Source organism: Crotalus tigris, unplaced genomic scaffold, assembly GCF_016545835.1.
Source record: "Crotalus tigris isolate CLP2741 ecotype Arizona unplaced genomic scaffold, ASM1654583v1 scf7180000024437.13266115, whole genome shotgun sequence".
Lineage (NCBI taxonomy): Eukaryota > Metazoa > Chordata > Lepidosauria > Squamata > Viperidae > Crotalus > Crotalus tigris.
The window spans coordinates 9,410,961-9,436,213 of NW_024100606.1; the positions used below are offsets into that span (position 1 = coordinate 9,410,961).

A 25,253-nucleotide genomic window follows, 5' to 3' on the forward strand; every position below is an offset into this window, starting at 1 on the left:
CCCCACAGGCACCATTGGCGCGAACAATGTAGGACTGGCCACGCCCTCCCAGTAGGCCACACCCACCCTGGCCACACCCACCCAGCCCCTCAAGGGCAACCGCAATGCTGATGCAGCTCTCAATAAAATTGAATTTGACATCCCTGCCCTATACCATTTCAGACAAATGATTGTCCTATCTATTCTTAAAAACCTCCACTGTTGGAGCAACCACAACCTTTGGAGGCAAGTCATTCCACTGATTAATTGCACTGTCAGGAAATTTTTCCTTAGTTCTAGGCTGCTTTAACTCTTTCCTTAACTAGTTTCCATCCATTGTTTCTTGTCTTGCCCTTTCATGCTTTGGAAAATAAGTTGTCCCCCCCTTCTTTATGGCTGTCCCTTAGATATTGGAACACTGCTATCATATCATCCCAGTCCTTCCCCCCCCCCTTAAATTAGACATGAGACCTACATCAGACCCAATTCCTACAACTGTTCATGTTTTAAAAAACAAAACAGAAACACAAGTTAAGATAGGCAAGAAAATGGTTAGGGAGCACCTGTCCAGCCTAGATGAGTTCAAATCGCCAGGACCAGATGGATTACACCCCAGAGTTCTCAAGGAACTGGCAGATGTGATATCGGAGCCACTGAACTATATTTTTCAAAGATCCTGGAACACAGGGGAACTACCAGAGGACTGTAAAAGAGCTGATGTAGTTCCCATCCTCAAAAAAGGAAAAAAAATGGATCCAGGAAATTACAGACCTATCAGCCTGACCTCAATACCTGTGAAGATCCTGGAAAAGATAATCAAACAACTAATCAACGAACACCTAGAGGCAAACAAAGTCATTACTAAAAGCCAACATGGGTTTGTCAAAAATAGATCATGCCAGACAAATCTTATTGCATTCTTTGACCAAGTGACAAAATGAGTGGATCAGAGGAATGCTGTGGACATAATTTACTTGGACTTCAGTAAGGCATTTGATAAAGTAGATCACAACCTACTACTTGACAAGATAGACAAATGTGGGGTAGACAGAACCACCACCAGATGGATCCGTAGCTGGCTGACCGGCCGTACTCAGCGAGTGGTCCTCAATGGAACTGCATCTATATGGAGGGAATTGTGTAGTGGGGTGCCCCAGGGCTCTGTTCTGGGCCCAGTACTCTTCAACATCTTCATCAACGATTTGGATGAAGGGATAGATGGGGAACTCATCAAATTTGCAGATGACACCAAGCTGGCAGGAATAGCCAACACTCCAACACTTCAGGTACAGAAGGATCTGGACAGACTTGAACACTGGGCACTAACTAACAAAATGAAATTCAATGGTGAAAAAAGCAAGGTTCTACATTTAGGCAAGAAAAACCAAATGCACAAGTACAGCATAGGTGGCACCATGCTCAATAGTAGTAACTGTGAGAGGGACCTCGGAGTCCTAGTAGACAATCACTTAAATATGAGCCAGCAGTGTGCGGCAGCTGCCAAAAAGGCCAACACAGTGCTAGGCTGCATTAACAGAGGGATAGAATCAAGATCACGTGAAGTATTAATACCACTCTTCAATGCCTTGGTAAGGCCACACTTGGAATACTGCATCCAGTTTTGGTCACCACGATGTAAAAAGATGTTGAGACTCTAGAAAGAGTACAGAGAAGAGCAACAAAGATGATTAGGGGACTGGAGGCTAAAACATATAAGGAACGGTTGCGAGAATTTGGTATGTCTAGTTTAACGAAGAGAAGGACAAGGGGGGACATGATAGCAGTATTCCAATATCTCAGGGGCTGCCATAAAGAAGAGGGAATTAAGCTATTTTCCAAAGCACCTGAAGGCAGGACAAGAAGCAACGGGTGGAAACTAATCAAGGAGAGAAGCAACCTAGAACTAAGGAGAAACTTCCTGACAGTGAGAACAATTAATCAGTGGAACAGCTTGCCTCCAGAAGCAGTAAATGCTCCAACACTGGAAGTTTTTAAGAAGAGACTGGACAGCCATTTGTCCGAAATGGTGTAGGGTTTCCTGCCCGAGCAGGGGGTTGGACTAGATGACCTCCAAGTTCCCTTCCAACTTTACTATTATTATTATTAGCCTCTAGTTTCCTAATCATTTTTGTTGAGCATTTCTGTGAAGAATTTTTATTTATACATCATTACAACATACCCACTTTTCTCCAATATTTGACTATACCAGTGATGGCAAACCTTTTAGAGACCCAGTGCCCAAATTGCAGCCCAAACCCCAGTTATTTTTCACTGGATGCTGGATGGGCGTGGCCATGGTGGTCATGGCAGACTGGGTGGGTGGAGCCAGGCAGCAGGGGTCAATCCCTCGCCATCTCCGGAGCATGGCACGCATGCCCACAGAGAGGGCTCTGAGTGCCGCCTCTGGCGTGCATGCCATAGGTTCGCCACCACTGGACTATATTCTTCATCTGTGTTTATTTTGGTGTTTGGATATTTAGGGAAGATATGTACATTAAGATTACATATGATGGCAAAAGTTTAGGAACCCTTACTTAAACCAAGTTTCATATCCTGATATTGTCCAGTTCGGTACACTTATGAATTATAATCCCATCTGTCTAACTTCTATTGTATGGCATGATCCAGATATACTAAGCTACAACTACCACTATGGATTTCATTATAATTTCAAGACTACTAGATTTATAATTTTATATTGAACGTTTTAACTAGATGTTTTGTGCATGTTGTCTAGCAAACATGTAAGTGTGTGTGTGTGTGTGTGTGTGTGTGTGTATAAACTTTGATATCACCATTAACTCCTGCAACTACCTGAATAAGTTCCTACATTTTAAGAAGTAGTTAACCATTTCCTTCTTCCTAAGGCTGAGAGTTTGATTCAATAAAATCCATTTAAATGACACAAGGCATAGTATATATAAAAGTATTTCTGTATTTTTATTAAAGAAGGTAACAATTTATTCTCTATGTGTTCATTCTTTTGACAATAAAGTTGAAAGCTCAGTGCTATAATGCATATTTGTAGTAGCTGTAGAGTACTTAAAAGTTTATGGAATATACTTCTACCAAGTAGTACCATTTCATTTATGCAGTTGAATGTCAAAATTTATTCCAAATTTTTAAATAATACTTATTCTTATAGTTATTCACAGTGGGCCACATTTAATAAATAAAAGGGTTCCAAAGGAATGTTGCCATTATGTATTAGTTAAGCAGTAAGAACTAATTTGAATTTCTTTCATCTGAATAATCATTATTGCAGCTTGTTTCCTCCATCAGTGATAAAACCATAATTTATGGTGGTGAAATTTCTGAATACTTCATCAAGTTTTACAAGTCATAATTTGCCTTTCAGATTCTAAAATTATTTTATTTGTGTGGGCAGGCATAGCAAAATCAGCAGTGTGGGTTCTCAGATGATATATAGCTTCGTCATTTTTTACTGCATGGATTCATAAAAACTGGGCTAATTATTTTTGGATGTGTTTTATTTGTCAAAAATTAAGTAAAATCTCCCTTACTGGGCACCAAGACTATTAGAAAGTGTTTTTATAAGATAGCCCCTGGCCCTGGAATACCAGAACGGTGTCCATAATTTCTTTAACAATGAATACTTCCTGTTGTCTTAAAGCGGACATAAATGATGTGTGGATAACCAGAAGTTGTTGAATGCCAAATGCCATCACTCTCTGGACAGTAGAGCCAAAGATGAGAGAAGAGGGGAGTCAGTAAGCTCTGGAAAGTCATACAAATGCCAATAAATACAATATAACTTACAACTGTCTTTCTGCCCTTTCCTTAAACGATTCTGATTTTTTATTATTTTTTTATCCTTAGGCATTTGCCATAGAAGTATTTAAATAAAGAAAATATTTTTTTCCTGGATTGATGTTTACACTAGATGACTAGTTACAAAGGAAGATAACAAGTGCTCTAACAAACATATCATGAATCTATTGTCATTTCTTCTGCAGAAATGTTAATGAATGAATTTCTCTGGAATTTCGATTTTATATAGTTCTCCAATTGCTTCCCATGTGTTATTTTCAGCTGTCTGATACTGGGCTGGCCCTTATATTGTTTACCTTGCACTAATGTTAAGCTACAGTTAAGGTAAAGCAATTAAGTTGAGGATCAGTGTCTTCTTAAACATAGTTGGATTGCTAGATGTGACCATACATGTTTTTTACCATCTTTCTCTGCAATTATTGCACTGTACAGTAAAGAAGTTTCTTCTAATACTTACCTTTACCTGCTTCTTGTTGGTTCTTATCGTTCCCTCTGGGACAAAAGAGAAAAAAATCTATTCCCTCCTCAGTGTGACAATCCTTACAATATCTGAAGACTGCAATCATATCTTCCCCTCAGACATCTTTTCTGTAGGCTAAATCTACCCAGATCCTTTAACCATTTCTAATAACACGATTATATAATTTTTATAGCAAAAGGAAAATCCATTCCAATTTTAGTAGCTACTATTAAAACTGTGGATTGTAGATATTTCTTGTCATAGATGGTGAAACATAGGAAGAATAAATATACTGCAACAATACCTCAGAAATTATTACAGAAATAGGAGTTTTTTTAAAAAAATAATAACAAGGTTTGAATCTTCTGAACCCTTAGGTATATTAGAAATCACAAAATTCCTGCTATTTTTTATTTCATGATCAGAAACAGACTAGAAGAGGAAATATCATATTTTGTTACCCAGTATTTTTATTACAGAGAAATTTTTAAACCAGAAGAAGCAGCCATTAAATAATGATCCAAACAATAATGTTTCAGTTTAATAATTTAAAGATTCTTCTGCAAACTCCTGTGTCATGATACAATTATAGTGGCATTGTAAATCTTTAAACAGTTTCTTACATCATTCAAGCCAAGTTTGGAACTTAAGGCCACTTTGATATTCATTTAAGACCTGAGATAATAAAATTTACCTCAGCTGAACGCAATAAGAAACAATAAGAGGTTTCCTGTTTTAATAGTAACCTGTTGAAAGAAAGCATCAAAACTAAAGAAATTTTATATAATAAGAATGAAAATTTAATTCATAATGAATCTGAACACTATTACTACAAAGATATTAAAGGCTTTTATAATTTAAACCAATAATGTACTGTCCCTATGCATAAATTGAGCTATGTAATATTCTGGATGCTTGATTTGCAATCCACAAATTCTTGCACTACAAATAATTAATCTATTGTGTTTGTTGCAGTGTAATCAGGAAAGCATGCTCTCTTAGTTTATTTTCCAAATGAATTCTACAATAGCAAAGTGACGAACAAGAAATATCTGTCTGTCTGTTTGTCTGTCTATCTATCTATCTATCTATCTATCTATCTATCTATCTATCTATCTATCTATCTATCTATCTATCTATCTATCTATCTATCTATCTATCAAATTTATATGAATAGCCATCTCACAAACAAGTGACTGAGTGGTGGACAACAAAACTAAAATCAGATAAAATACAATTGTTGTTATTATATAACTTAAAACTATAAAAACACAGGGCTTAGAAAGAACAAATGTTACAATGGACCTGTCCCAGTATCTCACTGGTCCTCTGGAGTCCCCAGACCCTATGACACTACCAGCTTTTGAGGGATTTCCAGATACTCAATAAGGATTGAGCCAGTCCCATTTTTTGAGGGTGGAAATATTCCATAAAGTGGGTGCAACAGTAGAAAAGGTCCTATGCCAAGGAAATTGCTACTTATTAAAAATAATGCCTTAATTATCTTATGATAAACTATTTGTCCAGAACAAAGTATTTTATTTAAAAATCTGAAATAATAGAGAACAGAAAAAAACCCCACAAATGTGATTTTATCTTTTGAATTCCTGAGTGTCATCTCATCTTTGATTAACATCTGACAAAAAAAAAGATAATAGTAAATAATTAAACAACTGGCTGGCACATTCTTCATGGCTCAGAACCCAAATATCTGTGAGACTTCTTGCTTCCAACAATATAATATCTGCCCAAAAAGATCAAGTAGAATGTGGCCCCCTTATATCTAGATGGCTCTTCCTTCTGGTGCTGGTGCTTAGGATGATATTAATACATTATTCCAAAAGGTCTTGGGGCTGAAATGTCATCTTTCTCTGACAATGGAATATTTTTTTTTATTTTTGCTTATATAGATGAAAGGTCCAAACTAATAATTTGTTTTCTTTTTATATTATCTTTTTACCAACTAAGAGGGGCTGAGATATACATTGTTTAGAGTGATTCATAACTGAAGCAGTCCATAAATGTGCTAAAAAAACCCCAAAACCTCTATCAGATACAACAGAATCCAAATACACTTCACTAATGGAGATTGCTGATTATGGTCCTAAGTTGTGACAATCATAAAGTAGGTCATCATTAGACTGAACGATTTTATGACATTTTGGGGAGAGGCTATTAATTAAACATGGCAGTCATAAATTGAATATTATATTTGTTAAGCAAATGCCACAGTCATTAAGTGAATCTATTGTTTGTTATGGAGTGTTTTTGCCAAAAACTGAAAGTAAAAGCTGCTTTTTTATGTGACTGCTGAATATGCCATTAATGCAGGTCAATTTCCAAGCACTGTAACTTCAAACAGTCCCTAAGCAACTGGTGATAAGTCAAGGATCACCTGTATGTTGCATGTCTCCCACATCTGATGTGGAAAATGCAAAAAGAAAACAGTAGAGTGGTGTAGGGTAGAAACTGTTGTACAGGGAGAAATATGCTTGTTATTTAAAGATGGATGCTTTCCAGATGATTTTGACAAAGAAACTGCTAATACTGAAGAATCAATCTAGGGTAAAATCTGAAGGTTTAAGGCAGTGATGGTGAATCTTTTTGAGACCGAGTGCCCAAACCACAACCCAAAACCCACTTATTCATCGCAAAGTGCCAGGGCTGCATCAGCATTGTGGTGCCCTCAGGTGGGCATGGCTACGGTTGTTACAGCAGACTGGGTGGGCATGTCTGGTGGGCATGGCCACCTCAATGTTGCTCATGAGGTAGATGCCTGTGGGGGCCAGGCAGAGTTGGGGGAGATCCAGGGTGTCTCTGGTGAGTGGGTGGTGGGCAGGAGGCACCATAGATGGGGGAGGCACGCAATCCTAACTGGGACTGGGTGGCCATGGCGCCCCCTGCTCGGGGTGGTCTTTGGCTTGTTGGGCGTGCTCTAACATCTCTACTCAAGCTTGCTAGCTGGCCACTTCGCCTCCTTTGTGCTGGGTGGGTCTGCCGCTCCAGGTGGCGGTGGCGGCCTAATGGACCTGCACAAGCTTGTGGCAGTGGCAGCGCACATGCCCACAGAGAGGGTGAATGCCGCCTCTGGCACACATGCCATAGGTTCGCCACCACTAGCTTAAGGCTAACAAACAATAACTGTTCTGTTCTTTTTTAATGACATCTAGTCACTAGTTTCATATCACAAAAAGACAAAATTACAAATTACATCTATTGTCTTCTCAAGACTTGAATGACTAATGATCTCATAATAAACATAAGCAATCCACAAGACCCAAGCTATAAATTCTACGGGAGATAATATTGGAACAGAGGTAAGACTACTATTGACCGGATCCTGTATTATCAAATCAATCAGTCTATAAGCAGTAATTAACCAGGTAAGAGAATAACTGAAAATAAACAAGTGTTTGAGCAGCTACAAGTCTGCATTCTATTTGTATCATATATCTCCTAACTGATGGGATGAAAGCAACAGTATAGTAGCTTGCAAGCTTGCATAAAACAGGGATGTGCATATTTGGGGTAAAACAAAGGTTTGGCTGTACTTGTAGACAATGATGATTATATGATCCTATATGTTACACCTGTCACTGCCCAAGCATATGCCGCAACTGACTGTACTATCCTTACTGTTAGCAGCTAATGTTGCATGTGACAAAGATATTACTAAATCTGATAATGAAAATTTCTTTTTATTGCTAAAAAGTCTTACACTAAATCCTTCATTGACCAAAGCCATGATGGCCAGAGGTTTCCTGAGTGTGTGTGGTCTGTCTACTAATGATCATGTCACATGGATGTTTGTGGCTTTGAATATAACATAATTAACTGATCAACAGCATGAATTAATGGTACGGTATCTTGATGTCTCTGAAACTTAAGTGAAAGGAGAAAGATGTAATAGATTTAAAATAAGCAGGTCTGATTAGATGGAGTTTAAATGCAAAGAATTGGTGACCTAGGTTTAATTATGAATAAACAATTTCAAATATAAACCAGAAAATATGACATTTAGTTTTATAGCAGGCACTATCTTATTTCCTTATGCTCTAAGCTGGCATGCTGAATGTAAGATAGAAGAATATGTATGTATTTCTGGTGTTATACACAAATTAATATAAGGGAAGAACATTAGGGTAAAATTATACAAAATCTGTTTACCTTTTTTTTAACCCTACCTTCTGAAAGACAAGTCTCTCCTCCAAACCGTAGCATTCATATCCTATAACCGTGGTGGCGAACCTATGGCATGCATGCCACAGGTGGCATGCAGAGCCCTCTCTGTGGGCACGTGAGCCGTCGCCCCAGTCCTAGGCCTTCAGCTGGGTTTTATAAAACCTTTTCGCTTTAGGCCTCCGCTGCCGGGTGCAAAAAAAAAAAAAGGTTCAATCAATCAATCAATTTCAACTTCTTGCAAGGAAAAAAAAAATCTCGCAAAGCTGGAATTGATTTATTGAACTTTTTAGTCCCACCCAGTCTGCTGTTACCACCTCAGCCATGCCCTCCCAATGGGCCATGCCCACCCACCCGGTACCTGATGATACATAAGTGAGTTTTGGGTTGCAGTTTGGGCACTCGGTCTCTAAAAGGTTCGACATCACTGTCCTATAAGATAACTAGCCGTGACTCTTAACTGGGTTGAGGGTAGGATGATTAACATGTGCGAATGCCATAATCTGATCAATTAATGCTAAAAAGTAATCCAAAGGAATTATATTTTAGTTTGAATCAATCTTGGGATTAGGGATTAACTCCCTAATCCCTTCTAAGGAAACATGTTATTATTTTTTCTGTTTCTGAAGAAAGATGACATCCTAGAAAGACATTGCATCAATAACTAAGGGCTTGGCTAGGCACTATGTCTCTGGTTCTTTTTAATTTTCATTCCCTGGGCCACATACAGAAGTAGAAAAGATGCAGAAGGAATCCACACCTAACTGGACCACAATGTTGGCCTCAATAGCAAGCCAAGCTTTGATAACTTCCAACCTTCTCTGAACTAGATTGGAGCATTCAAAAGAAAATTGCTTCATGACTGACTAGGTTATCCTCAATCACACACTGCTGGCATAAGAGGATGAGTTAATTCCCCTAGAGAGCAATTAACCTGCCCTACCATGTCATCTGAAAAATGCCAGCAAATTTCACTCATCATTTCTTAAGTGTTCAAAAGATTTTGTCCCTCCAAGTTTAAAAATGACAGTTCACAAAAAAATTCCTCCCCAAAAAATCAAGAGACAAGATGATGCTACAATCCATATGTGTTAAGCTCGTAGATCAGAATATACAAACAAAACTCATTTCTAGTATCTGGAGGTCAAAAGTCTTAAATACAAAAATAAGTGCATTGCAAGGGAAATAATCCATTTGAGATTACCCCAATCACATATACATGGATACAAGGAGTTGTGTCATTGAGATACAGATGTTTGTAACACACATTTATATTCCACCACGAGCTCACTGTGCTATAAATCCACACATTTCTTTTTTCCCTTTACAACAATTCCCCCAGATCAACTGGTATGAGAGACATGACTATCCAAAAGACAGCTTTCTTAGCTAAAGGTCTCACTAATTCTAATTCAACTTCTTAGCCACACTGGATCACCATTGCACAGGTTTCTATATAGGTAAACCGAAAACTAAATTTTGAAGTTATCTGAAGCAGAGAAATTTCACAGCATAATTCTTCATAGAAATTGAAGACTCAGATACAATGCATAAATATTTGTAAGTTACTATTCAAAAATGACTGTGCAAACGTTACAACTCCCATAGGATAGCTTTGAGGATTATTAAACTCACCATATCCATTCATCTCTCCACAAAATTATTCTACTTGGTGCCGAAATAGCTCTTTTTAAAGTAATTCTTATTTTATGTGCACAAGTTTAGTTCTAAGAAATATTTTTCTATTAGGAAACAACTATCTAGCTTATATTTTTCTGAGTAAAAGCATACATTACAAAACCAAAACAAAACATTTTATATGGATTTTTTATTTGGCTTGTTTATTTAATTCTGGGAACCCTTCAATATTTCCTTAGTCAAAACAACTAGAACTATAACTTTTGGATAGACTTCCCAACAAAAATGAATTCAGTCAATTTAGTTGGTGTCATGTTTAAATGGAAATGGAAAAACTGCCCATGTCTCTAGTGGGACCTACAACCTGAATTAGCTTCTCTGCATCTCAGTTTCTGCAGCTTGAGCAATTTGACCTTGTCCACCAAGTATCTGAAAATTCATGAAACTGGTAAACCAGATAATTATTCACATGGATGGAAAAGATCACACTAAGATCAGAGACATAATTATTATTATTCTATTAATAATTATTCTATTATTATAACAGAACAATCCTAGAGCTTTACTAGACATGTTTTGCCCTCTAGCGCAGAACTCTCCAATCTTTCCAGGCTGGCAGCTCAAAGGGAAAGGGAGGAGAAAGGAAATGTGTGCATGCACCCATGCACAAATGGATGCGTACATGGTGGCGACGCTAGCAGCCATGCATATGTGCAAGTAAGCTGCATGCATTCATGGAGGTGCTGGCAGCAGTGTTGGTGCCTGCGCACCTGCACAAGCAGGCCGCAAGTACCCGCACATGTACGCAAATGGGCTGTTAGCATCCATGCACAAATGAGCCACTAGCGCCAATGCACATGCACAAATGGGCTGCTAGTGCCTGCGCACATGTGCAAATGGGCTCCTAGTGCACATGCATATACAGGCCAGTAGCACCCATGCACATGTGCAAAGAGGGGGCCAACGCTTGTGTGCATTCACAAATGGGCCACTAGTGCCCACGTGATGCTGGCAGCAGCATTAGCGCTCTTATGCATGTACAAACGGAACCACTAACACCCGCATGGTGGCACTAGCGCAAGGAATTATATTGCCATTGCTGCGGCCTGGTGGCAAATAGGCTACGGCTCAGTCCTGGGCTGTGGCCCATAGGTTGGAGACCCCTGCTCTAGTGGGCAATACTGGCAAAGCAAACCATTCAGATATTTTGCTATCACAAAATATAATTCAATAGATTTGAGTTTCAAGTAATACTCAACAGACTGAAGATAGGATGGGCCAAAAGTAGGACTGAATCTACTAATAGATACCCTGATACCTTTACCACATAATTGTTAAAAACCTTTATGTCTCTTAATCTAACTACAACAACAACAAAATACCTGTATCAAATTATTAGATGTGGACAAGAAGGCTACACATTATTAATATGTATGTATGTATGTATTCTGTCTTTATACCGGAAATACCGGAAAAACCAAAGAGATCATTGTCGATTTCAGAAAAGGCAGGCACAGCCACACATCTCTGTGCATCAATGATTCACCTGTGGAGATGTTACCAGCATCGAATTCCTGGGTGTGCAGCTAACGAGTAGGCTGGCTTGGTCGCTCAACAGTGAGAAACTGATAAAGCGGGCACAGTAGTGCCTGTATTTTCTGCGCTGCATGTCCTGACCATTTTCTATAGGGGGACAATCGAGAGCATCCTGTCATTACAGCATCACAGTCTGGTTTGGAAGCATCACTGCTTCAGGCAGGAAGGCAGTGCAGAGAGTGGTGAAAATGGCCAAAAAGATCATTGGCAGTCCCCTCCCTCCTATCCAGGACATAGGATCCTCTTCACGACCTGTTTTCCTTGTTACCTTCTGGGAGGAGGCTTCATAGTATCCGCAGCAGAACATCCAGATTCAGCCATAGTTTCATTCCATATAGCATTAACCTTGTGAACTCTCAGGCCTCTTCCTTCCGTTATATATTCAAGATGGACAGTATTTAATATTTATTTGTTATGTATATGTAGGGGGTGGGTCTATACATATGTTGTATATAGTTATGTTTTAGGTGTGTGTCATGTATGTTTCACTTTGAGAGCAAGCAACTAAATTTCATTTTTGATGTGTGCCATTGTGCCCGCAGTAAAAAATGACAATAAAGGTTACCTTACCTTACCTTATCTTATCTCATCATTAAAAAAATAATTCAGAGTTAGAGTTATATTTTATTTTAATTAGGATAAATATTAAGTAGTGGATGAAGAAACAAGAGATGTGTGATAAAATTAAGTTTAGGAGATTAAGAACTAGAATACATTTGGAAGGGATACTCGAAGTGATAATATGTTTATTTAAGGCTTAAGTGGATTATGGTAATTGTAAATTAATGAAGTTTAAAAACAGGATTAGGATTTATAGAAATTTAATGTAGAAATGGATTGTTTTAAATATGCTATATTGTTTGAGGGAAATAGAGAGGGAATATTTAATGTATTTACTTGGGTTATTTTATGTGGTTTTGTTCTTGGATGTTTGATTCCCCCAGCACCATGGTGTGTCTCGAGCACTTTGTTGTAAGAGTCAAAAAAATCCAATAAAACTTGTTCTAAAAAAAAAAAAAACAAATTCAGGAAAATGAACACACTCCATACTCCTTCTTCCTCCTGTTTTTCCCACAATAACAACCCTTGGGCTGAGGGAGACACGGGCTGATCCAAAGTCACTTGACTGATTTTTCATGCCTAATAAAGGACTAAAATTCATAATCTCCTGGCTTCTAGCACCAGGCCTTAATCCCTAGACCAAACTAGAAATCTAGAGCATAATAAGGGCAATGTACTGTTTTTCCCAAAAATAAACCCTATCCCAAAAATAAGCCTGGTGGGTGCACATAGCTGCCAGTGGTGAGCACACGGGGGGCCCACAGTGTCTGGCAGCAGCCACAGCCCACCGGCTTCTTGGGGGTAAGTCCAGTGTGGAGGCAGAGATGGGGGGGGAGGCAGGCTATCCAGATGTGCTGTGCACTTTTCATCCAGAGAGTCTGGAACCTTCGTCTGTTTGCAAATAGGACAGTTGGAAACTGAGGGATTCACTCCATTTTCAACCGCCCCATTTGCAAGCAGACAAAGCTTCCATCTCCATCATTTCTCTGTCTGGGCAAAAAGTTCTTTGATGCCTATTATGGGGTGCTTGGGCAGCTCCACCCCCTCCTCCTCCTGCATTACCTCATGGCAGCAGCTACCTGGCCTCCTGCCATGAGCAGTCACAGAAGTGGGCCAGTGGCCATGCAGGCTCCTATTGGATGGGGTTGTTGGTGCTGCCACCACAAGGCGAGGCAGGTGTTGGGGAAAAAATAAGACATCTTCCAAATAAGACCTACTGCCTCTTTTGGAGGCAAAAAAAAAAAAAGACCGGGTCTTATTTTTGGGGGAACACAGCAGATATACTATGCTATTTGCAAATCATTCCTAAAAGTAGAACCGTTAAAATCAGTAAAACTTCCATTTGCAAAAATTAATTTAAATTTACTGAGTTTACTTCAACAATGGCTGGATTTGAATCCAAATAACTTTTTTCAGACTTAAGCCTAGCACTTGTTCATGGAATACTTTCCACCATGACATTCTTTCTTTGCCCCGTTGGAGGGACATATTACCCATGCCTGAAATTCAAATGATTTGCAATATCAGAGGGGGAAAAAACCTAAATTAATTACTTCATTCAAAATTTAGATTTCATATCTCAGATTTCCTCTTGCATATTTTGACAGCTCTGCATACTCTGGGACAAACTCGGTTCATATTTTCATAATGTCTCTAGTCTATTAGAGAAGTCAGATACATCAGCTTCAGAGACTGAGAGCCTAGAATGGAGAAGAGGAGCATTGAGCCTGGGAACTTCTATATGTAAAGCATATATATGTTCTGCCTTGAGGTATGAAAGCAAGCACAGGAAAATGATCCGATGTTGGGCATGGATTTTGATGGAGTGATTAGCTTCATCATTTAAAATCCAGCACAGAGATGGGTAAATTTAAACTCATTCATTTTAATAGACTTAAGCATTTTGAACAACAAAAAACAGCGATAAAGTCCCTCCCTCCCTTCCCTTCCCTTTTCTTCTCTTCTTAGTTCTCTTCATCACTGAGTCTGTGTTGACTGCTGATTACTACCTGGACAAGTAGTAAAAGATTTCACAAGTGGTTGCCATGGTCTGTTTCCTAGAACTGAGTGAGAAAGTGACTGGTCCAAGTTCACCCAGTTGGCTTTGTGCTTAGGGAGAGCCTGGAAATCCTATTCTTTAGCCTGATGCCTTAATCGCTGCACCAAACTGGCTCTCATATGATCATATAGTCACCATTCCATTATTCTGTTTCTTTAAAGCAGGTCTGCCTGTAAACAACCGGGGGCCCTATGTTGTTGTATTACAACTCCCTTCTGCCCCAGCTGAATGACCAGCGGTAGAGAAGCAGTAACATGTAATCAAACATCTTCTAATCTAGGACTACAAATTTTCTACTTTTGCTCTCAAGTCTTCTTCTCAAGACAACTATCTGAAATTTATTTTAATAGGAAATAAATGAGCTCAGGATTATCAATCCTTGATACTTTTTCTGAATAAAAAGTAAATTTCAAAAAAGGTATATGTCAATAAAGTTATTTATAATTTCAGCAGGTACCCATTAACATATCTCTTTTTCTTTACTGTATTAATATTTTTCATAGCACACATTTTATAAGCAATTTCCTTGGACATAATGCTGTTTCTGTGTGCTTATCCCCAAATTATTTTTGGTTTATCTGCTTTTAAAATAACTATTAAACTTGTATTAAAAATCTGAAAAAGTACAGATTCCAATGTACATAACTTTCTAGATCATTCATAAATTTAGCAAATAAGATTTGTTATGTGGCATTAAAAGAACTACAGATAATCCTCAATTTATGATTGATTACTTAGTGACCATTTGAAGTTACAATGGATACTCCAAAAGCTATCTACAACCTGGTTCAGTGTTCTGACGGCTGCACACACCCCTGCAGTCACATGATTACACTTCAGACACTAGGCATGCAGCTGGTCTTTGCTGCTGGTTGCAGCATTCTCTGGTCATGTGAAAACGATTTACAATATGTTTTGCCAATATCCAGCATTTGGGGAGTTTCTGGTAAAAAATGCCCATAGTAAATCCATTGATTCACTTAATGGCAGCTGAAAAAAGTTGTGAAATTAGGTCCAATCTCATGGGTGCCTCAACTTATGACTATCACAATGGAAATATCAGACTCCATGGTTGTACTTTGAGGACTACCTGTTAAGCAGCCTCATTCTGTTTTTGGTGAATACAACTAAAACTGTTTCACTCCACCCCACATAAATGCTTCCCCCCCAGAACAGACCAGGCAGATAAAAAGTAGTCATGGCTTAGTTCAGACTTCAAATGGTACTAAGGTCTGGTTTATTTTATTTCTGGTTTATAAATATGTATATTGTCTTGAATTGTGCAATGACATAAACCTTGATTTATAAATCACTATCAGTTCTAACCTGTATTTAGCCCAAAACCATCAAGACACATTATAGTTTATTTTGATGTAGGAATTCAATCCCACTCTGCTATCATACAATTCTTGATTAAAATATACAAGCTGTATATTTTAAATTGCATTTTTAAAAGTTAATTTCCTTTATTCTGAAGATAACATACTAAAACCTCAGTAAGAGGGAGCTCCTCTCTTCTAAACCATATCATTTTCTCTGCACTGCAGTGTTATCTTGGTGTGGTGAAGTGCCAGCACAAAATTTATGATCCTAAAGGGAGAAAAGAGGGAAACAGACATCCCATCCTGTAAAAGAAAAGGGAATAGTGGCCACTGATTTCTGTGGGAACAAGATTCTATCTCAAGACACAATCAAGTGGCCTACAAAGTCCTTGCTCCAAAACTGATTTTTTTTTCATAATTCCTCAAAATGAAAAATAAATAGAATTTAATGAACAAATATATGTTATTACAGCAGCCTATGCTGTTGCAGCAGTAGGTATTATTAAACTTATTAGATTTACAATTGTGAGGGAGAAATTTAGCTATATCACTTTTAACTCAACTGATATATTATCATTGATCTGCTATGATGGAAGTTTACACAAATGATTCCATCTCTGTTCAATAGCAAAATATTAATAATAATAATCTGCAAGTGCTTATACAATCTTGCATTACAACTTCCAAAATTCCCAACTAGCAGGTATGTGTTGAAAACCTAACAAGTATGGCAAGCACTCAGTTAGAAAGACTATGCCAATAATTACCAGGGATCACAAAAATAATAAATAATAAAGCCAAAATCATTATTGCAGTAATTATCTAATTTCTCAATTTTCTCCTTTATCTCTCTTTCAAAGTCTACTGGAGTAATCTATCATCTGTCAAATCCTAAAATTATATGCACACCTTCTTTTCATTCATGTTTCAAGTTTTTGTCCAATTGATCCAACTTGAAGATTCTATTTGGTAAAGGTTGTACATGCTTTAAAGTACATTTCATTGTCTCAAGGCATTGATGTTCCAAATCAATCTAAAAAATTATTTTAACTTGTTCTGAATGGCAGTAGATTCTCCAAGTAACCACAGAGTAACCAGCCCTGCTGGTTAAGATAATCTTGGTGAAGCTAAGGAATTTTCTGCCACACTTGTCACTTTCCAGTAACTACTAGTACCAAGCAATATTGAAATGCTATATTTAGATTCTTTGGAACCTACCAACATTGGAGGGCATAAAATAAGCTATTGGCTTTTTTTTTTTTTTAAATCTAAGCCCAATAAGGGACAAAAGGGGCATTGTCTTACCTGAACTCCTTTTCTCAGCACGGAGATGGAGAATCCACCAATGGGTTTAGACTGTATTCCTGCCCAATCAGATCAAGTCAGCCAAAATTGCCACGCCCGTCCTGGACCATAGAGATCCCAGTCTTGACACGAGTGTAGCCATTAATTGACAGCAAGACGTTGTGGCTCACAAAGTAAAACTAACCCTAGGCCTAGATGACCTGCAAGGGTGGGAGTGGATTCTCCATCTCCATGCTGAGAAAGGGTGTTCAGGTAAGACAACGCCCCTTCTCCAGCACTGGAGATGGAGAATCCACCAATGGGACATACCAAAGCCTACTGTCCCTGAGGGTGAGAAGCAGACTGGTCTGGTGTGGCACTTTGATGTATAACCTGTTGAAGAACCCTCCTACTGAAGGAAGCCTCCGTGGAGGCAAACCTATCAATCTTGTAGTGCCGAATGAAAGGAGATAGTGAGGCCCATGTGGCCGCCCTGCAAACTTCTTCAATGGATGCCTGGGTAGCCCAGGCCACTGAAGTATAGGCCAGGCCACTGAAGTACAGCCCACTCCATAGGCTGTGGAGTGGGCTGTTACCCGTCTTGGAACCGACACTGACTCAGCTTGATACATCCCGGCAATGCATGCTCTAATCCACCTGCCAATTGTGGAAGAAGAAACCTTCCGACCTCTGGAGGCAGAGTGGAAAGATATAAAGAGGGCTTCTGATTTGCGGAATTCCGCTGTCTGTGAAATATAGTACCAAAGTGCTCTGCGGACATCCAAACTATGCCATTGCCGTTCCAGAGCGTGCGATGAGTTAGGGCAAAAATCTGGCAGCACTATCTCCTGTAATATATGGAACAGAGAATTGACTTTTGGGACGAAGGTAGGATCAAGTCGAAGGATCACTCGATCCTGGTGGAAAACACCCAAGTCATCCTGGATCGAGAGCGCTGCCAATTCGGAGATGCGTCGTGCCGACATGATTGCCACCAGGAATGCCACCTTGTGGGACAGGTAGCGAATGTCGCACGTCCTTGGGGGCTCAAAAGGTGACTTAGTAAGAGCCCGAAGGACCTGTGGTAACTCCCATGAAGGGTACCTGTGCACGGTAGGGGGTCTGGTGTTAGCGGTCCCTTTAAGGAATGAGCGGAGTAAGGGGTGATGACCCAATGCCCCCAATGAGTCACATGTGAGGACTGTGGAAAGAGGACTGTGCAACCTGTCTGCACAATGTGTTTGTAGCCAAGCCTCTCTCCAGACCATCTAACAAGTAGTCCAAGATGTGTGGAATTGTGAGTTCCGAGAGCGACAACTGTTGCTCGGAGCACCATAATCGGAAGTTTTTCCATGTGGCCTCGTAAATACGGTTTGTGGAAGGGCGACGGGAGGCCTGGATTACAGTGATGACCCCTGGCGACCAAAGCTCCCTTGTTAAGATTGAGCACTCAAGTGCCAGACGGCTAACTGGAGCCATTGGGGGTCCGGATGGAGAATAGCTCCTTGACTGAGAGAGATCCGTTCTGGAGGAATCCGCCAGAGGTCTGAGAGGGAAAGGCTCATCAGATCGGCAAACCAAGGCCTCCTTGGCCAATAAGGAGCCACCAGGAGTATCTCCGCTTGCTCCCGAAGAAGCTTGTGTATGACCATCGGGAGAAGAGGTAGAGGGGGAAAGTGTAAAGCAGACCCTGCGGCCATGGGCTCTGAAGAGCATCCGTCTGTTCCGCCCCTGCAGACGGGAACTGAGAAAAGAAATGAGTCAGCTGGGCATTGGACGGGGACGTGAAGAGGTCCACAAGTGGGAGGCTGAAGTGGTGACAAATTTCTCTGAAGACCCTCGGATGGAGGCGCCATTCTGAGTGATCTACCATTGTCCTGCTCAGAAGGTTGGCCTGGGTGTTCGTTTCCCCTGAAATATGATCGGCCTTGATGGAGGCCAGATTGTGTTCTGCCCAGGAGCCCAGTAAGAGAGATTCAGTCAAAAGAGTCCAAGAGCGTGTACCCCGTTGGCGATTTACGTGAGCCTTGGCTGCCACATTGTCCATGAGGACCAGTACGTGACGCCATGCTACCAGGTTGTAAAAGTGACGAAGGGCTAGATGGATGGCCCTTAATTCAAGCCAATTTATGTTGTGCCAGAGGTCTGAGTTGGATCAATGGCCCTGTGCCCACTGTGACCGAAGATGAGCTCCCCAGCCGAACAGGCTGGTGTCAGTCGTGAGAACTACCAGGTCCGGCTCAGTGAAACATGACCCTCTGAGCATGGCTGGTAATAGCCACCACATGAGAGAGCGTAACACCTGTTGTGGGAGTCTTACCCTTTGTTGAGAGGCACTGAGGTTCTGCCTCTGGAAAGGGAGCATGAACCATTGTAGTTCCCTGGAGTGAAGCCTGGACCACGGGACGATTGCTATAGTCGAGATCATCTTTCCTAACAATTGGGAGAGACTGGCCAATGTTACTGACTGACCCCTGCATATTTGGAGGACTGACTCCCTTATACTGTCCTGGCATTCTTGGGATAAGTACATCCGGCACTCCACTGTGTCTATGATGGCCCCAAGGTGTAACAGCCTTGTTGTGGGAACCAAGTGGTTCTTGGGAAAGTTTACCGAGAACCTGTGGTCCTGGAGCAGCTTTACTACCAGTTCAAGATCCGACACGGCGGACTGGGTGGACGATGACTGGATTAATATGTCGTCCAGATAGCATTGGACTGACTGGTATCATCCTTAAATGAGCTGCCAGAACTGCCAGGATCTTGGTAAACACCCTGGGAGCCGATGATGGGCCAAATGGAAGCACCCTGTACTGAAAGTGACATCCCTTGTAAGCGAACCGTAGAAACCGTTGGTGAGCCAGAGAGATAGGAATATGAAGGTACGCCTCTGTGAGATCGATAGACGTCAGAAGGTTCCACCTTCTTACGCTTCCCAAGATGGAGTGGAGCATTTGTATCTTGAATTTGTGGTATGCAAGATGAAAATTCAAGCCCTTGAGATCTAAAATGGGTCTCCATCTCCCTGACACCTTGGGAACAACGAAGAGGATGGAGTAAAATCCCTGATCTCTCTGGCCCAGTGGCACTGGTTCTATGGCTCGTATGTATAGTAAATGTTGAACGGCTTCATTCATCAGCCTTTTCTTTGTTCGGTTCTGGGGACATGGGCAAGAGAGGAATTGATTTGGGGGGTTGGAGATGAACTCCAGAGAAAGACTGTAATGGATGGTGTTTAGCAACCACACGTCCATGGTGGTGACCTCCCACTGGTGGGCAAATAGAGTCTGCCCCCTATGGGAGGTACTGATCGAGAGTCACCTGGAGCAGCGGAATGGCCTGCTGTTCCCTCGAAAGGGCCGCTTACCCGGAGATTGTTGTCTGGGTCTGGGAGTTTGCCTATCGGACTGTCTCTCCTGCCTATCTTGCCTGGCCGGGAAGGGGTGGAAGGGCTGGGTGTAATTGTATCTAGCTCCTGCATGAAAGGACTGTCTTCGTGGATAATAAGTGGAGCATTTGTCCAATTTTTTGAGGAGGTGATTCAGGACCTTGCGTTTATCTTTATTTTCTGTTAGATAGGGGTTCAGGGTGTCTCCAAACAATTTATCTCCCTGGTATGGAGCAGCCGCCAGCTTCCACTTGGACTTAACGTCGGCTTGCCAGTGCTTCAACCAAAGCATACGGCGACCAGTGATACTGGACGCCATAGCTCTAGATGAAAATCTGGCGGCTTGGAGGATTGCGTCTGACGCATACTCGGTGGCTGCCACCATCTTGCTAAGGTCCTGGTGTGTGCGGATATCCTCTGCTGGAATCTGGGCTTGAAGTTGCCGGAGCCAGCAGAGGGCAGACCTATTGAAAAAGGAGGCGGAGGTTGCAGCCCTGATCGCCCAAGCAGCCGCTTGGTGCGTTCTGTGGTAGGTGGATTCGCACTTGCGATCCTCCACTTTGAGGGCCTCAGAGACATCCCCCGAAATGGCAGTGGCCAATACAAGGGGACCTAAAGGCTCGTCCACGGCCAGTACCTCCAGAGCCTCCTCTATCTCCTTGGCGACATTGTACAATTTTTTGTCAGTGCTACCTGGGCAGGGAAGAGAAGCCGGAGATGTCCACTGTTTCCAGATCACATTCAGAAACAGAGAAAGGCAAGGGATGCGGTGTTGAGCTGCCACCGGTTTGATGAAGTTCGGGTCTGCCTCCGAATCTGGAGGAACTGGAGTCGTTGCTGATGAAGGCACAGGGTGACAAAGAAAGCAGGATTGAAAAGACCGCTGAATGAAGGAGGCTCTGGAGGAGTTTCCTCCTCTTCAGACATTGGAATCTCCTCCTCAGTGTCAGGCTGGTGGAGATAAGAACCCTCAGAGACTGACGACCCAGATGGGGAGGAAGGATTGTAATAGGCCTCAGTCGCCGGTTGTTGGCTAGGACAGGGAATGGTAGTCACTGGCCTGGAATCTTGCACCCTGGCATCAAGGGCCCTGTCTTCTGCTTGCGCAATAAGTAAGGCTAGGTGGTTCTCCGTGGGGAAGGAGACCGGCTTGGTTGGCTGGAGTCCTGCTGCAGTAGGGGTGAATGTGGCCTCGGGAATCCTGTGGGGAACCTGTGCAGTAGTGGATTGGGAGATGGGGAGAATCTCGCCAGTCCCACACTGCGCAGGGGAATGTAAGGATTCCTCCATTGACCAAATCTCCAGAGGGGAGGTTGGGGCCCCCAGGGGTAAGTCAAGGGCCAACCCTTTGGTCTGTGATGTCTCCAACCTAGCCCTTTTCTGCGCCTTGGAAATCTCCTTTTCTAAGGCTTGGTGTCTCCTGTTGGCCTGTTTGTCTGTGTTTTTGGAAATTTTGATGATGGATCTGACTTTGGTTCTAGCTGCCATCTTATTAACACCTTCCAGACCAAGTAGACCCAATGAGGATGGCAAGGCGCCCTTTGAAGCAACGGTAGGGTCCTCCATTCTCCGATAGCTCAGGAACACAATAAGGGGCTCCTGGCATATGGAGAGTATTACATGCTGGGTAAGGACAGGCGCACTATAGGGTACGCCTGGAACCCAGATACAGCCTCTGCATGGATAAGGACAGGCGTACTGGGGTCGCCTGGAATCCAACTATGGCTGTTGCATGGATAAGGACAGACACACTACAGGGGGTGTCCGGAATCCGGCCTCAAATACTGTGGATAAGGACAGGCACACTACTGGGGGTGCCTGGAATCCAAGTATAGATGTTACACGGATAAGGACAGACACACTACAAGGGGTGCCTGGAATCCGGATTAAGCCAAATTGTATGAATGTTGTCAATGTGGGAATAGGTGACACCAGAACCTGAAAAAGGAGAACCCAGGGAAACCTGGATGTGCCAATAATCCAATCAGATTACAAATGGGATTGGAGGCCTGTGGGATTGGTGACAAGGAGAGATTGTGCTCTAGGGGAGCCTCTAGGCCCTTGTCCTGAAAGTAGGCCTCAGTTCGAATGGGCCGACCCTGTACACAAAATGGCGGCCGTCTACAAAATGGCGTCCTGCCAATCGATGGTGAATCTGTTCTGCTCGTGTCTGAACTTTTTGAACACCCCCACAGCAAGAGCCCTCGCTCCAAAATAATTGTCAGTGGAGAGGAGGAAGGATCCCCTTTCTGTTTAGACTTTGAATTTGAGAGGGCCTACTGAGATCACGCAGTCCCAAAATGGCAGCCATGCGTGAAGGCCAACTCCTAGAGACAAGGCCAACCCGAGAATCGATCCTGGAAAGGGAGCATGGTTTGTGTGGAAGCAAGGCAGAAAAAAATGACCGAATTAGTCCTACCAAACAGCCGCCATAGAGCTGATTGGCGCTGCTCTCGTGCGTGCGCACCCCCTCTCGGATCGAAAAAATGGGCGATCGTCAAACTGATGCAAAAACAGGCCAAAATTTGCTCGGCTGGCCTGGATCAGCCCGCAGAGCTCCAATGGATTCCGAACAAGCTAGGAAGGTGTTCTAGTGCCTGTGGGAGGTATTTTCGGCCTGTGAGCCTTCTCCGTGAAGCAGCCACCGGAGCCGCAGCCGCAAGCTCCGATGGAATTTTGCTGATCTCTTCAGCTGGCTGGGGCTAACTGCCGTTAGTCCCTTTCAATCCAGTGAGTAGAGAAAATTTGGATGAGTGGGGGAGAGGGAGGAAGGAGCCCCTTCCTTAATAAGAGCTAGGTGTATAGCCCCCAATTAGAAGAAATTAGGAGCAAACTCCAAGTTCCTTAATGGGAAGGAGTGGAAAATTTGGTAAGGGCAATCAAATTTCAAATGGGAATAAAATTAAAGTTAGCTAACTACAACCCTACACAGCTACTGAGGAAAGGAAAATCCACCAATGAAGACTGTACCTGCCTAAGAGCCAAACCTGGATGTCTGTCCTGGGCAAGATCAAATCAAGACTGGGATCTCTATGGTCCAGGACGGGTGTGGCAACTTTGGCTGACTTGATCTGATTGGGCAGGAATACAGTCTAAACCCATTGGTGGATTCTCCATCTCCAGTGCTGGGGAAAATATGGATGTAGGTAATAAGTACAGGAGATAAGCAATCAAATTCCAGCAAAATCATGGATTGAATAGGTGACCTTCATAGTTCATTTGTAGGTTAAATGCTGTAATTCAATCTTCTCCAATATTCATCTTCCAGATGTGTTATTCTATCAGAGCACACACAAAAAGTTTACCCAATAGTTTATCAGCAAAATTATTTTAACAATGGTTAAAATGCCATGGTTTAATTACAATGGATTGATTCACATGTCATAAAAGTTTATAAATCACAATGCCTGTGTTCAGAGCCTAAATCACAAACAATCTTCTGATTTATTGTATTGTATATATAGTCGCTTTGTATTTATTGAATTTCATGTTATTTCACTTACATATTCTAAATTAAGGAACTGAAAGAATATAGTTGCCTTGGGAATTACCCATAACCAATCAGAAAATCTGTATTTAAAATATATCAATTTATCTGCTGTACTAAAATTGGAAATATCTGTAGAATCTCTCTATGAAAGTATGTTTCCTAATTTCTGCCTTACAATTACATGAAAACTGTTGATTCTATAGTATTTTTGGCACCTATTTAATTGCTGCACTATTATATAGGTAATCCTCAACTTAGAAGCACGAGTCCAAAACTTCTGCTGCTAAGCAAAACAGCTGTTAAGTGAGTTTTGCCCTATGACCTTTTATGACCTTTCTTGCCACAGCTGTTAAGTGAATCACTGCAATTGTTAAGTTAGTAAAACAGTTGTTAAGTGAATCTGCTTCTCCATTGACTTTGCTTGTTAGAAGGTCTCAAAAGATGATCACATAGCCCCAGGAAACTGCAACCATCATAAATATGAATTAGTTGCCAAGCGTTTGAATGTTGATCACATGACCATAGGCAAGCTGTAACAAGCTGTAAATGAGAAAAATGGTCATAAGTCGCTTTTTCAGTGCTGTTGTAACATCAAATAGTCACTAAATGAACTATTGTAAGTCAAAGCACTACTTTCCACTTAACTGATTTATCAGAAATATTTTTGCTTTCTTCTCATTTGGGAAGGTCAGAGCAGCTTCCCAGCAATTTACCAGCCAGGTGTTGACTTGTCTGAACTCTCATTCGTTTCCAACAATGCAATTATAATCATATGTTCAAAGCTATCCTTAATTCTAACTAGTAAAATACGGCTTGAAGCGTAACTAAAAGAGAGCAACGCCAAGGAATATTATTTTTCTTTTAAAATCTGACTGAAAACACATTTCAAATAACAGAAAATGCAAACATGTTAAGATTGGATGACAATTATTGGATTCCCCCCCCCCATGCATAGTGATTAGTTTTTCTTGAACAATAGATGATTGAAACCACTCTGAAGTGTTAGCATACTATTTTAGGGCCAGGAGTGAATGAGTGAAATGAAGGGCATGCATGCCTACACTTAATTTCATGTTATAATGGTCACATTAATGACTGGATGCTATATTTAGAAGATAGAGTTTAAATCCCAGTAAAATCCTGCACATCTCAGGTATCCTTGTTAATTATATAGGTAAGCGAACAGAAAGTAACAACTTTAAAGAGAAATCCACTTGAGAAAGCAGCTGCCAATATTAATGGATACACGAATGTCACACAGTGTAGAAGTCTGATGATATTCACCTGTTTGTTCTCCTGTGTGATAGATTTCATCAGTATTTTCAAAATATTGCTTTCTGTGTTGTCCAAGAATGATTTGTTACTGTAGTCCAACCATTCTAGAAAGCGAAAAGGCTGGGGAAGGCCAATATATATCATTTGCCAACCTTCTTTTTCCACTAACCCAATAACTTTCTACAAAAAAAATAAAATAAATGGACATAGATTTGACACCCAAATAGCAT

General features: G+C 41.2%; 1 protein-coding gene across 7 annotated transcripts in view; it reads right to left on the bottom strand.

Moving 5' to 3' along the window:
* The window catches only part of PLXDC2 (plexin domain containing 2), a 330,127-nt gene that overhangs the window by 298,300 nt on the left and 6,574 nt on the right, over positions 1-25,253 (bottom strand). The window lies entirely within an intron of this gene.